The sequence below is a fragment of the Panthera leo genome, chromosome D2 (assembly GCF_018350215.1).
Source record: "Panthera leo isolate Ple1 chromosome D2, P.leo_Ple1_pat1.1, whole genome shotgun sequence".
Taxonomy (NCBI): Eukaryota; Metazoa; Chordata; class Mammalia; order Carnivora; family Felidae; genus Panthera; species Panthera leo.
The window spans coordinates 46,107,985-46,122,892 of NC_056689.1; the positions used below are offsets into that span (position 1 = coordinate 46,107,985).

The window sequence follows — 14,908 nt, forward strand, 5'->3', positions numbered from 1 at the left end:
CAGTCCTTCCCTCTGTGAGGCCTCATGCCTGCTGGGAACGGTGCTCCCGGGAGGGCGGGTGTCACGGCCCCACAGCCTCCTCCCCGAGCACAAGGGCTTTGGGTCTCCGATGGGGTCTGTGGCAGCCCTGCTTCTGTTGATGTTCAAAGCTCACATTGACCTCCTGCTCTGTTTCTGCAGGGCGTGTCCGGGAGCCACGCCTGAGCGGAGGCCCATGGGGGCCACAGGCCAGCTGGCAAAGTGGTTACTGAAGCATGAAGCCGGCACCTGCAGTGCCTCTGCTGCTTCCCTGTCCCCAAAGGCCACTGTCCAGAGTGGGTTGTACAAAGGCACCGAGGCCCCCAGGATGGCTGTGGAGGACCTGGGCTCTACCCTGTGACAAAGGATGCGGGACCCAAAGAACAGCCTTGGGACACGGAGAAAGGCGCCTCCCTTCCTTCCCATCATCTCGGTGCATCTTGGTGGGAGTTGGGAGGGAGGCTCCTCCACAGAGGCATCTAACCTTGACCAAGCTTCTGAGAACGGAAGCTAGGCCACTCTGCTCTTTCGGCTCCACTCTGCCGCTCTGCATAGTGATCCTAACCTCACTTAGCTCTTTCCAGACCCTCTAACCCCAGCCTCCCAGGCCTTTGGCTCCCTCTCCCCTCCTCCAGGGTCAAACATGGCAGCATCTCGTTCAAAGCACCTGCATTCCTTTCTGTCTCCTTTGGCTCCAGGAGAGGATGTACTTAGCTGCCTTGCAGCGATCGCTGTAAGGTGACCTCTTTGGGGCATGAGCATCTGGCTGGGTCCGAGCTGTAAGGATGCAGGATCAGACAGCCTTCCCTGCACCCATCCCACTCCAGCCTCCCATGTGGCTGCAGCCCAGACAGCCAGGTTTGCCCAGGGTGAGCCACCAGTGATAGTTCTGACTGGGGGACTGACCCATAGTGACCCACAGTGACCTAATCACAGTCAACTCCAGATCCCATCCGGGCCACGTTTGGTTGGTCCTGGTGTTCACTGATTCAAAAGGAGGTGTGAGGGTTCGGGAACATCTGTCTCTGGGAGGCTGACCTCACGTGAGAGATGGTATTCAGGAGCCATGCACGGCTCTGTTCCACCATGGATGCTGTGGACCAGGGAAGGAGCCGGAGAGAGTCCCGCAGGTGGAATGATACAGACGGCAGGAAGCAGGGACAAGAGGAATGCCACATCCTGCTTGCTCTGGCAAAGCCAGCCACTCACTTTCTGTACCTCCGGCCAAGAGCCTACCCAGTGAGGCATGTAGAGGAAGCCACCAGGCTCCTGCATGGTGGGGCTGAGGACACACCTCCCATCCAGACCTTACTTCACTAAGGACAAGGGAGAAAAGTCTGCCTCCAGAAACCGTGTCTCTGTTCTCGGACCCTGGCCTTCCTCCAAGAGGTCAAAGGCATGGTGGCACCACTGCCAGGGGGTGGCTGTCCTCATTCGGTATTTGCCCAGGGAATAAGTTCTGGTTCACAGCCTGGCCTCGGAGGGTGCGTAGCAAGTCCCTGGGTGCCACTTTCCCTCCTTCACCTTCCTGGTGACGGGCCGGGAGAGCCGCACGCAGCGCTGTCCAGACCCCCCCGCCCTGCCTGCCCTGGGAACACGGCCTCACACACATTCCCACCTGACCCCTGGATGTCTCTGCCTTGCTGCCCACTGCTTCCTGGCCTGGCCCTCTCTTAGCCAGCTCCCAGTATGCCCATCCTCTCCGTGGGACAGACCGTCTTCAAGGAGCTTGATGCGCCAAGGTAAATTCTTCTCAGGACCTCCCTGCGGGCAAATTCTCTGTACCCAGTAAGGGTCCATTGTGGCCCAGGAAAAGCAGCCCTTCCTGGATTAGGTAGAATTTTGGAAGGACCACCATTTCGACCCTCCTCCCCTGTGGCTGTGCCACACCATCATTGTGCTGCCAGCCGTGTCCAAGATTCAGTCTGGGCCTGCCGCGGTTGTTCTGGATGCCACACCAATACAGTGTGTGCTCCTCTCCTCCTCCGTCCCCTCCCCTTCCTTCCTCCTCACTCCCAGTCCAGAGGCTGCAGCAGTGGTTGACCTAATGTGATGACCGGAGGGCAGTCACTCCTTGCACGGCTTGGCCACGGGCACTGGTGAAATGAATGCATGCTTTACTTTTGTTTCTCCTGGTTTCCCCAGCCTGCGGGCAGCCTCTGGGACCCCACGCCCCACGGCTCAGCTCTGTCTGCTCTTGGAATCCTAGCTCTTCCCGTCGGCCCCTCCTTGGGCTCTCACTCGAGGTCTGTGTCCCTGCCTCGAGCCTGCCACCTCCTTGGGACAGACCTGTGTTGTGGCCACCTCTCCAGAGCTATGTCCCCATTGGTAGCTGCCAGCTGCTCTGTGAACCCTTTTATTTTTTTCTTTAGCATGTGTTTAATTTTTTTTTTTTTTTGCATGTAAACAATGGATTCATTTGGCTTCTATTTAGTTGTGAGAAATGATCAAATTTTATTTTTTTCTTCTATTTCTATCCACTGCTTCTCGGCTTTTTTGGCTAAGATCGAGTGTAGTATCTGTTCTTATATTTGTATCCAGTTGTCTAACTCACTTATTAGTAGTTCGTCTTTCTCCACTGATGTGAGATGTCACCTTTGAGGACACTAAATTTGCGCGTGTAATTGAGGCTTTTTCTGGATCTTCTGTTCCACTGTTTTCTCTATTTACCCATGAGAACGATGTTTCCATGATAGAAGATTTAGAGTATATTTTGATTTGTGGTATACCTAGCCTTCCCTTCTTCCTTGCTTTCTTTTTCTTCTAAAAAAGTTTTATTATGGAAAATATTTGAATATACACAAATAAAATAATATAATGAACCCATGCACCCATGGTTCAACGTCAACCTTGATCGACATTTTGCCGTTTTTGGTTCATTTATATCTTATTGCTTCCTTAATTATTTTTATAGTTTTTTAATGTAAAATTTTATGCGTGTATATTTTTATGTATATTTGCAAAATGCTCTACTTTTGTAGCTCATACCTCTATCAAAACATAAAATATTCCCATCACTTCCAAAAGTTCCTTTGTGCCTTTTTCCAGTCAGTATCTCATTCCCAGAGGCAACCAATGCTCTGATCTTTTTTTTTTTAACATAGGCTATTTTTCATATAAATAGGATCACAGAATATATGTACTTTTTGTGTGCCGCTCCATTCAGTCGGTAATGTCTGTGAGATTCATCCGTATTGAAGGGTGTGTCGATAGCAGACATTTTCATTGTTGAACAGAATTCTATTGTACAAATATACCATGATTTGTTTACTCTTTATCCAGTTGGTGGACATTTGGGTTGTTTCTGGGTTTTAGCTATCATACATAAAGCTGTTATGAATATTCATGCATGGTTTTATGTGGACATGTGTTTTTACTTATCTTGGATAGGTAGGTAGGAATGCATTGCTGGGTCACATAAGTGTATGTTTAACTTTATAAAATACTGTTAAACTGTTAACAAAAGTAGTTGTATTATTGTACATTCCTACCAGCATTCCTGTTCCTCCAAATCCTCTCTATCTGGTGTTATTAATCTTTTTTAGCCATTGTAGTGGGTGTGCTGAGGCATCTCAGTGTGATTTTAATTTCCACTTACCTGATAAGTAATAATATTGAGCACCTTTTGGCCATTTGTATATATTTGTGTGTGTGTGTGTATGTATGTGCATATATATATATATTTGTGTATATACATGCATATATGTATATATTTTATATATTACACATTTTTTGGTTGTATAAGTCTTTTTTACATTTTTTTTATTGGGTGGTATATTTTTTAATTATTGATTTGTTGGAGTTCTTTATATGTTCTGGATCCTTCCTTGGTCAGATATATGCTTTGTGAATATTTTATCCCAGCCTATGACTTGCCTTTTCATTTGCTAATAATACCTTTGGATTAGAAGAAGTTTTTAATTTTGAGCCACCTGGGTGGCTCAGTTAGTTAAGTTTCTGACTCTTGATTTCAGCTCAGGTCATGATCTCATGGTTCGTGAGTTTAAGCCTCTCATCGGGCTCTGCACTGACAGTATGGAGCCTGCGTGGGATTCTCTCTCTCCCTCTCTCTCTGTCCCTCCCCTGGTCTTGTTCTCTCTCCCTCTCTCTCTCTTCCCTCTCTCAAAATAAGTAAACTAAAAAAAAAATAGAAAATTTTAATTTTGATGAAGTCTAATTTCTCAATCTTTTCTTTTATGGTTACTGTTTTCTGTGACCTGTCCAAGAAACCTTTTCTTACTCCCAGGGCCCATAGATATTTTTTAATGTTTTCTCTAAGGAGCATTATAGCATTAGCTCTTTCAGTCTAAGAAATCTTGTGTTTTGTTTGTTTTTGTTTCTTTTGTTTCTCTTCCTCCCTTCTTTCCTTCCTTTCTTCCTTCCTTCCTTCCTTCCTTCCTTCCTTCCTTCCTTCCTCTCTTTCTTTCTTTCTTTCTTTCTTTCTTTCTTTCTTTCTTTCTTTCTTTTTCTCTCTCATATATGTTGTGAGGCAGGAGTCAAGAATGATGTATTTTCATCATGGATATCCAGGTTGTTCCAGCACCCCTTCTTGAAAAAGCTCTGTTTCCCATGCATCTTTTTTCAAAATATCCCCTCACCTTCCTTACTGCCAGAAACCACACTCCATTCCCCTGCTAAGCCTGCTCCTCACTGATATCCTCTCTCTGGTCTCATGAGATCTCCCCCAAAGCCGAGCCTCTTTAGGGAAGACCAAATTTCTGTCAACACCACATCCGTGGTGGCAGAGCATAAAGGCACTCAGTGTTAAAGTGAACTTTCGGCTGTTTATTCCTACTTCCCTAAAATAAAACCGTTTGGGCATGACAGGTGTGTGGCTGTGCATGGTGTGTGTGATGTCTGTGAATTTCCCAAAGACAGACCGGATCTTATCACCCCCCAGGCATCTTGCACAGTATCAGGCATATGGTGGTGTTGAGGAGACAGCTGTGAGATAAATGGAAGTGGAGATCATAAGAGATTTTGACTAGTGTCTTACTGAAGATCACATCCTTAGTGACGCTTATATCTTCTCCTCCACCAAAAACATATGAGCTAAACCTAAAGGACTTGTTCTTGGGTTTAAAGCTCCATGAGGAAGACATTCTTATCTATTATTTGTGCCTGCAGAACCCAGCTTAGGACTCGGTCCTGGGAAATCATCATGCTGGTTGAAGTGGGTTGGATGGCCCAAGTCTGACTAAATGACAGCTTCTGGTTCTTTATCTTCTCAGTGGGCTCCTGCTGAGTGTCGTGTCAAAATGCCCACGTGGAGTTGTCAGTTCTACCTTCCAGCTGCTTTTGCAAATTAAAAAATATATTTGGCCATCTATAGCATTCCGGTGGCCTGTCCCTCTCCACGTCTCCTCCTGTCACCGACAGCATTCATCATTACTCCTTCAGGCTCCAGGTATCTGGTGGAGTTATTTCCCAGTTACACCAGAACTCATGTTCTCCACCTCCAAGAAAGTACGGCCTGCTGGTTGCATCCCCTCTCTTTTTCTGGAGTTTATCCTAATCCTCACAGGGAATGTGAAGGTTTCAGGACGTGGCTTTCTCTTTAGGTTTAAAAAAATGTCCCATTGCTGTATAAACAGCCTTCCTTCTTCTTGATTCCAGTTTCATGTAAAAAATGCATTATAATAACAACATGGGACAGTCGTTTATGATGAATTAAGCGAAAAACAAAATTCCCAACATGTAATGAAGCAGAATTTATGGCATGATTTTAAATTTAAGAAAGAAATTAAGATGAAAGAAATATATTTTGGTAAACAGGAAAAAATGAAATGTTATTCTCACATGGGTTATTGATTTGCGGGTTATGGTATTTAGGATATTAATGATTTTCATTTTATTCTGTATTCTTTATGCTTTTTTTTGCATCGTGTATAAAATTAACATGATTTATTTTAAAAGTCAGGAAAATATTATCAACCTTTTTCTTTATTGTCCTCAGTGTAGATCATAAGCTCTCTGAAGAGAGTATGGTAGAGACTGATAGCCTACCAAAATGTATGCTCTCCTAATAACAGGATTAAGGCCGGCACATGGCTGAATTGTACTTCCCAGCCTTCCTCGCCATTAGCTGTGGCCATGAAAGTACAATGGAATTCGAGCCCAAGTGGGCATGCCACTTACAGGCTGGGCTTTTGTGAGCGGAGATGTGCTCTGTCCATTCGCCCTCCTGTTTTGCTGATTGGGTGCAGATGACAACAAGACTTTAAAGGACCAAGTTCTGAACCATTGTGTTCCAGGACCACAATTTGAAGGAGAACCACCCTCCCACTTGAATAAGTGTTGTAGGAAATAACCTCAACAGAAGCTTCCCTTACTCACCTGTTTCTCCAGAGTCTAACTGGGATCTGGCACAGAATAGATGCTCAGTGTGTTTGCTGATTAGAACTGAGCATTGACTTTCCTGGTATCTTGGTTGCAAAGCTATAAATAAAATATGGATCCTTAACTTGCCACAAGTTTGTTATTACTCAGAGTTAATAAACCACTATGTCACGTAAAATGGGAGAAGCTTGCAACAGTATGTTTCTATTTACTCAGTCATCTTTTGTGGGATTGCTGTCATATATTTCATGCATGTACGGAATACACTCCAAAGTACAGTGTTACATTTTTTTGTTGTTATAAACGGTCCTAATGTTTTAAAGAAATTAAGACAAGAAAAAGTAAATCGTTTGATTATATTTGCCATTACCAGTACTCTTCTTTGCTTTCTGTAGATCCACATTTCCATCTGGTGTCTTTTCCCTTAGGCTCCAAAACCTCCTTTAGAATATCTTGTAGGGGCATCTGGGGGGCTCAGTCGGTTAAGGGTCCAACTTCAGCTCAAGTCATGATCTCACAGTGGGTGAGTTCGAGACCCACACCACGCTCTCTGCTGTCAGCACAGAGCCTACTTTGGATCCCCTGTCCCCTGTCTTTCTGCCTCTCCCTTGCTGTCTCTCTCTCAAAAATAAAATAACCAGTAAAAAAAAAAAAAAAAAAAGAGAATTTCTTGTAGTACAAGTCTTCTGGAGATGAGTGATTTGAGGTGTCAGTAATCTGAAAATAACTTTATTTTATCCTCATCTTTTCGAGGATTTTATTAACTTGAGTTATGAGTTAATAATTGCTATTCTTTTAACATGCTAGAGATATTTTTCCATTGTCTTATGACTCCCATTTTTTTTCTGACAAAACATCTGCCTGAAGTGGTGTTCCCCCATATGGGATACTATTTTTCTTTGTTTTTAAAGATAATCTTTTTTTTTTCAGTAGGCTCCACGCCCAACATGGAGCCCAATGTGGGGCTTGAACTCAAGATCTGGAGATCAAGACCTGAGATGAGGTCAAGAGTTGGATGCTTAACTGACCAAGCCACCCAGGCACCCCAAAATAATTTTTTGTTTTTCATCATTAGAAGTCTGACTACGACATGCCTAAAGGTGGTTTTCTTTCCGCTTTGTCATGCTTGGGGTTTACTAAGCCTATTGTACCTGCAATTTGTTTCTTTTCAATAAACTTGGGACATTTCAAACATTATTTCTTCACATATTTTTTCTACTCTCTTCTCTCCCTTCTTTCCCTCTGGGACTTCAGTTACACATATATTATACTATTTAATATTATCCCAAAGGCAACTGAGTGCATTTTTATTTTTCTTCAATCTTTTCTCCTCTCTCTTTCAAATTGAATCATTTCTATAGATTGGTCTTAAATTTCATTAATTTTTTTTGCAACCATTATTCTGCTATTGGCCCAAATTTTCATTTCAAATATACTTTCTGGTTCTAAAATTTCCATTTTTTGTCCTTCTGTTATTTTATTTTATTATTTAACACATACAGTCTTATATTAGTTTCGTGTGTACAAGATAGTGATTCAGTTATTCCTTACAATACCCAGTGCTCATCAGGACGAGTGCACTCCTTCATCCTCTCTATTCCTCCCATCCTCTTGCCCACCTCCACTCTGGTAACTAGCAGTTTCTTCTTTATAGTTAAGAGTCTGCTTCTTGGGGGCACCTGGATGGTTCAGTCCATTAAGCTTCCGACTTCGGCTCAGGTCATGATCTCCTGGTTCGTGAGCTCCAGACCCACGTCAGCCTCTGTGCACACAGCTCAGAGCCTGGAACCTGCTTCAGATTCTGTGTCTCCCTCTCTCTCTGCCCCTCCCCCGCTCATGCTCTCCCTCTCTCAAAAATTAATAAAAACATTTAAAAAGTTTAAAATATAAGAGTCTGTTTCTTGGCTTGTCTCTCTCTCTCTTTTTTTTTGCTTGCTTGTTTTGTTTCTTAAATTCCATATATGAGTGAAATCGTATATTTGTCTTTCTCTGACTAACTTATTTCACTTAGTGTTATAATGTCTAGCTTCATAGACGTCATTGCAAATCGCAAGATTTCATTCATTGTTATGTGTCATAGACTCTGGGTCCGGAGTTCCCTCTTGTCCAGCAAGAGAGCGGACGCAGGATTAAAATTCGAGAGAGGCTAATGTCTGGGAGGAGACAAGAGCCCTGAGTAAAGGTCCTTGCTCCATTTTTATTAGGATCAGAAGGCTTACAAGCATGATGGACGTGCACAAAGAGACAATGATACCGTGAACATTAATTCACAGGCGTGAGGGAAAGGGGGTTTTGAAGATATGCAGTGTTAGGGGTTTGGGTCAATACAAAACAAAGTCCTGGTGCTGGGCAGATGTTTGTTTACAGCACACATGAAGCACCAAGTCTGCTTAACTTAGCTAGCTTAGGGGACAAGACAGACAGAGCAGGCTACCTCGGGGTCAACAAAGCACCTTTCTTTTGCTAATTAGCCCCACTCTGGGCAACTTCACCCTGCTGCAGTCAAAAGCCCTGTTTACTGTTTACCTATTTTGGTCCTTCCTTCCTGTGAAAGCAGCTTTCTGCTATTGTACTAAGTTGGGGGGCGTTTCCGCCCTGAATACCTAATCTTCTTTACCTCATTTTTGATGTTTTCATCCTGAGGCCTCTCTGTTCGTATATCTTTGTCCTATACTGGGGGCCTTTGCCCTGATTACCTAATCTAGTTTACCTAATCTTGGATGTGTTCATCCTGTGGCTTTCTATTTCTTTATGCCTTGTTAACCTATTGGTGCAACCTCTGGGAATTCCTAGCTATTCCCCACAGTTATGGCTGAATGACATTTCATTGTATATATATATACCACATCTTCTTTATCCATTCGTCTCTTGATGAATACTTGGGCTGCTTCCATAATTTGGCTATTGTCAATAATGCTGCTATACATATAGGGGTATATGCATCCCTTTGAATTAGTGTTTTTGTATTTTTTGGTTAAATAGCCAGTAGCATGATTATTGGATCCAGGCTATTTTTAACGTTTTGAGGACTCTCCATGCTTTTCCACAGTGGCTGTTCCTGTTTGCATTCCCACCAATAGTTCAAGAAAGTTCCTTTTTCTCCACATCCTCGCCAACAGTTGCTGTTTATTGTGTTTTTGATTTTAGTTATTCTGATACGCATGAGGTGATAGCTCATTATAGTTTTGATGTGTATTTCCCTGATGATGAGGAATGTTGAGCACCTCTCATGTGTCTGTTGGCCATATGAATGTCTTCTTTGGAGAAATGTCTGTTCATTTTTCTGTCCATTTTTAATTGGATTATTTGTTTTTTGGGTCTTGATTTGTATAAGTTCTTTACATAATTTGGATAGTAACATTTTATTGGATATGTCATTTGCAAATATCTCCTTCCATGCAGTAGGTTGCCTTTTAGTTTTGTTGATTGCTTCCTTTGCTGTGTAGAAGCTCCTAACAGTTTATTTTTACTTTTATTTCCCTTGCCTCAGGAGACATACCTAGAAAAATGTTGCTATGGCCAATGCCAGAAATCTTACTGCCTGTGCTCTCTTTAAGGATGTTTTTTAATGTTTATTTATTTATTTTGAGAGTGAGAGGAAGAGCCAGGGTGGGGCAGAGAGAGAGAGAGAGAGAGAGAGAATCCAAAGCAGGCTCCATGGTCTCAGTGCAGAGCCTGACGTGGGGCTTGAACTCATGAACCATGAGATCATGACCTGAGGCAAAACCAAGAGGTGGGCGCTTAACCTTCTCTTCAAGGATTTTTATGGTTTCCTGCCACACATTTAGGTCTTTCATCCATTTTGAATTTATTTCTGTGTATAGTGATAGTGGAAGAAAGTGGTCCAGTTTCATTCTTTCGTATGTAGCTGACCAGCGTTCTCAATGCCATTTGTGGAAGAGACTCTTTTTTTCCACTGGATATTCTTCATTGCAATCTTCTTATATTTTCCATTTATATGCTGAAATGTCCTACCTCGCAATTATTATGACTATCTTTTCCTTTAAGTCCTTGAATATATTTCTAATAGCTGCTTTAAAGTCCTGGGGTGATACTTGCAACATTAGGTTCATCTTGGGGACTGTTCCTATTGATGGTTATTTTTCTCGTTATAGGTCACATTTTTCTGTTTCTCCAGATTTCTACTAATTGTAGCTGTATGCCAGAGAATGTGGATGCTACATTGAAGGGATGCTGCATTATGTTTTCTTCCATCAAAGCATCATGAGTTTTGCTCTAGTTGGCAGTTCATTTACTGGAATATCTTTTTGGTTCTGCCAGGCTTGCTTGTATTATTTGTTTGGGATTTTCTATTTCTTTCTTTTTCTCTTTCTTTTTTTCTTTTCTTTTCTTTTCTTTTCTTTTCTTTTCTTTTCTTTTCTTTTTTTAGAGAGAGAGAGAGAATGCAAGCAGGGGAGAGGAGCAGAGGGAGAGAGAGAGAATTTTAGGCAGGCTCCATGCTTAGTGCAGAGCCAGATGCGGGGCTCATCTCACAACTGTGAGATCATGACCTGAGCCGAAATCAAGAGTCAGATGCTGGGGCTCCTGGGTGGCTCAGTCGGTTGAGCGTCCGACTTCGGCTCAGGTCATGATCTCGCGGTCCGTGGGTTCGAGGCCCGCGTCGGGCTCTGTGCTGACAGCTCAGAGCCTGGAGCCTGTTTCAGATTCTGTGTCTCCCTCTTTCTCTGACCCTCCCCTGTTCATGCTCTCTCTCTGTCTCAAAAATAAATAAATGTTAAAGAAAATTAAAAAAAAAAAAAAAAGAGTCAGATGCTTAACCGATTGAACCACTCAGAGTCCCCAGGGATTTTCTGTTTCAGTTTTGAGCTTGTTCCTAGTTCATGGCTCCTACTCTTGTGTGCAGTTTTTACTTTTCTGTGTGGCCTTTCTGGAGTATAAGATGAATTCTCAAAATGTGCAGTGAAGTCTTTTCAGTCTGGATGGGATGTAACTAACATTCATAGCATTGCCCAGTCTCCGTTATCTCCATTTAGTTCTCAGCGCTGAGGCAGGTGATCTCTGCTAGGTCTTTTGGAGTCTTACCCCACACATGCACGGGCAAGCCTTGGCCAAGGACACACACAATGAGTTCCCACAAAACACATTCTTCTTAGGATTCTGCCCTGAAAATTCTAGTTCCTTTCCTCTTACACATTTTCAGTCCAGGGAGATTACTGCCCCTGGGCCTCCACTTTCCTGCACCTTATCAGAAAGTAGCCATAGGAAGAAAGCCAGGACAACTGTGGGGCTCCCCTGGGTTTCTCTCCCTTCAAGGATCATAGTGTTAGTCAGCCTGCTATTCAATACATGAAAACCGTTGTCTTACATATTTAGAGTTACTTTCAATGGGAGGATATGTTCTGTAACAGTTATGTTGTCATAAATGGAAGCAGAAGTATAATTGCTATTTTTGGACATTTAAAAAAATCACAGAATCTCACATTTCCCTTCAATGAAAATACACATCTACATGAGCCGTTCATAGCTGCCCTGGCTGCCTCAGTGTCTGAGCACGGACAGGTTTCTCAATAATAACAACTCATTCTTGTGTAGCTCTTTCTAGTGTTTCAAGACCCACTTGCAAATGTTACTTGATTTGTTCCTTAGCACATCACAGTAGCTTCATGCCACAAATAAGAAACGACGTAAAGATATTCGTTGTCTTTGTATACCTGATATTTTCACCTGAGATTTTCAACCCAGGACCCCAGCCTCTGGCAACCTATCATCTTTAGTTGCCAAAAGCAGGTCTTTCCCTTGGGAAGAGTCTTGTCCCCGCTGCCAAGAAGATGAATGTTTCTTTGCCCATAATGGTGCATACTACATAGCATCACAGATGTTGGAAATAGTAGAACCATTGATTTTAATTTGTCACTTAAAAAAAAGTGGAGCCCATTCTGGCCCGACAAGATGATTCTTGTGCTGCTGCACACACTGTTGAGTGTCTCAGGGTGACCCAAGGTGTCCTGCCTGTGGTTCCATGCTTCCAGCTTCCACCGTAGCTTTCTGGGTACCCGTGGATGGGATGAGAAATGAAAGCTCGAGCAAGGATGCTAGGACCTCTCCGTCCTGCTGGGGAAGGGGCCTGGGGTCAGCGGGGACATGATGCCTGGGTCTGCAGCTGGACACGTCTCCTATTTTGGCTGCTGTCTACTGGCAACTTTTCACTGGCAAGAGAGGAGGCTTCGTTATAACTGTGTTTTCGTTTTTGGACCAATCCCAGGGCTTTTTTGCCTCCCACAGCAAAGGATGTTGTCTCTTGCTCATAGTTACTTATAAACGGTCAGTTGGGTTGTGAACTGAACACGGTGACGAGCTAGCTGATGCTACACGGGGGTGTTATGAAAAGACAATGTGAAATGGCTCAGCCTAATAGACGTACAGGAAAGGGAACTTTTTCTTTTCTTTTTTAAGTTTATTTATTTATTTTGAGAAAGAGAGAACACGAGCAGAGGAGGGGCAGAAAGAGAAGGAGAGAGAGAGAGCTCCAAGTGGGCACCACGCTGTCGGGGCAGAGCCTGACGTCAGGGGGTGGGGGGGGTGGGTGCTTGAACCCATGAACCGAGAGAGCACGGCCTGAGCCAAAATCAAGAGTTGGACCCACGCACCCCAAGGAAAGAGAGTGTTGATGCTGAGTTTCAGAGAACTTCATCCTATTATTTAAAATTGTATTTAAAAAAAAAAATAAAACAAACTTTTCTTTCATCATCATTAGTGTCACCCACAGTTGACCATCTGACCTTGGGGGACTCCCTGGATCAGTGGTAAAACTCAGGGCTTAGGATGGGGGAGGAAGAAATCCACGTGAGGAGCTCTCTCCGGGCCTGACAGAGAGGAGACTGATGAACCCAGGCACTGTCCATGGCTGCACTTTAGACACCTCTGTAACCAAATTCACCTAAACACCATTATTATCTGTATTTTACCAAAGGCTCAGAGAGGATAGGTGGGATCAAGAAACAACGGGAAAGTGCAGCCGAATAACACAAGGCTAAATTCTGTATCCACTATTCACTAGCTGTGCCTCTTTGTGCTTGGCCGTGGCCAGCACTGCTTGACCTCTGAGCATACTCCCCTAAGGGGCCTTTCTGCAGGGCCCGAGTCACCCACCAGAACCCAGGCAGTTCTGTCGCCGTCTGGGTAATGGGGACAACAGGCATCTGCTGACTCTTCACTTCTGCTTTCTCCAGGAAATGAGCAGAAACGCAGCTTGAGTGATTCATAGTGAAACGCTGTTGGAGACTAACAATGCTGGCCGAGCCCTCTTCCCCCAGGCCTGAGGGGCTGTGGCCCAGTACGGGGGCACCCATGCCACCTGAATTCTGCAGGCCTTGACCGCCACACCTCTGGGTAGGTGACCTTGCTCTCGGCCACACTGGGCCAGGCCGGAGATGGGCATGGAGGTCCTGTCGGTCAGGGTGGGGCCTACTGGCCGCCTGCTGGAAAGCTCAGCATTGGAACACTTGTGACTGCCGGTGCCTGATCTGGGTGTGTGGATGTGGGAGAAGAGGCGAGCTGATAAGCAGGAAGTGTGTGGTGGCGGGGGCGGGGGAGGGGGGGGGGCGCGGTGCAGGGCCATTCTGATGCCGGGGTCTGCTGGGGTGTCTGTCACTGTTGGAGTGTGCTGAGCCAGGCTGGGCTCCAGCTCCATTCCTCATCCTCTGACCGCAGGTCAAGCCCTTTCTCACGGTTCTGCTAAGGAAGGTGACCCGCCACCCCAGGGGCAGGCTGGATGTGAGCCTGTCTGTGCTAATTCCCAGGGATGGGGAAGGGCTGCTGACCGTGAGACTCCTCTGCCCGGCCCCCTGCACAGGCCTCTGAAGGGTGCTGAGAATTGTGGGCCACTCCAGCCTGGTCACCAAGAGAGCTAGCTTTGTCCTGGTCCTGTGGTCATTCCCTGGGGGTCTGGTAAGTAGGTGCCTCTTCCGGCCTCCCTCTCCTCATGTGAATTACCACATCAAACCTTAGAAACAGCAACTGATTAAGCCGGACCACCTGGCTCACAGAGAATTTGCTTTTCTCTCCTCCTGAAATCAGACCTTACAGAACACTGAACCAATCCTTTGTCCCAGCTTCTGGGAAGCCAGGAGGAGCTAATGCAGCAACTAAGGATTTCATGTATTACTCTTTCCAAGGAAGCTTCGATGCTGACATGATTTTCTGCATAATCATCCATTTAATTATTTGAGAGATTTCAAGAAATACTTATGGAGAGCCATTTCCTGCCAGGCACTGTTAAAGGCATCAGGGCCAGTGGACGGGGGCAGTTGTACTTGGCGTGATGGGCTGAAGTGGGATGGAATGCAGAGGCCTGGGAGTAGGGGGTCAGGAGGCCCAGAATGTGCATGCCTTCTGGGCGGAGACCTGAAGGAAGGGAGAGTCTGAGCTCTGTGGTTTTTGAGAAATATTTTTGGCAGGGGAATGGAGAAAGGACGTCAAAGTGCAGTGCAGGGGGCCTGGTGGAGGCCAGTGGGGCAGAGAGCCGTGAGGCGCAGGCCAGGCGACTCAGCCAGAGAGGTAAGGACGGACTTCCTGTTCAGTGTGAGGTCCT

The 14,908-nt window shown here is 44.9% G+C and overlaps 1 protein-coding gene and 1 pseudogene across 11 annotated transcripts in view; both read left to right on the plus strand.

The window, feature by feature from the left end:
* Positions 1-1,737: 1,737 nt before the first annotated feature.
* The window catches only part of WDFY4 (WDFY family member 4), a 309,530-nt gene continuing 296,359 nt past the window's right edge, over positions 1,738-14,908 (plus strand). For 2 of the 11 annotated variants that reach the window (XM_042907736.1, XM_042907738.1), the window contains exon 1: positions 13,323-13,707. The gene's annotated coding sequence lies outside the window, so the exon portion shown is untranslated. The other 9 variants (XM_042907731.1, XM_042907733.1, XM_042907739.1 and 6 more) reach the window with 9 other exon arrangements.
* On the plus strand, positions 2,498-2,618 carry LOC122202842 (annotated as a pseudogene).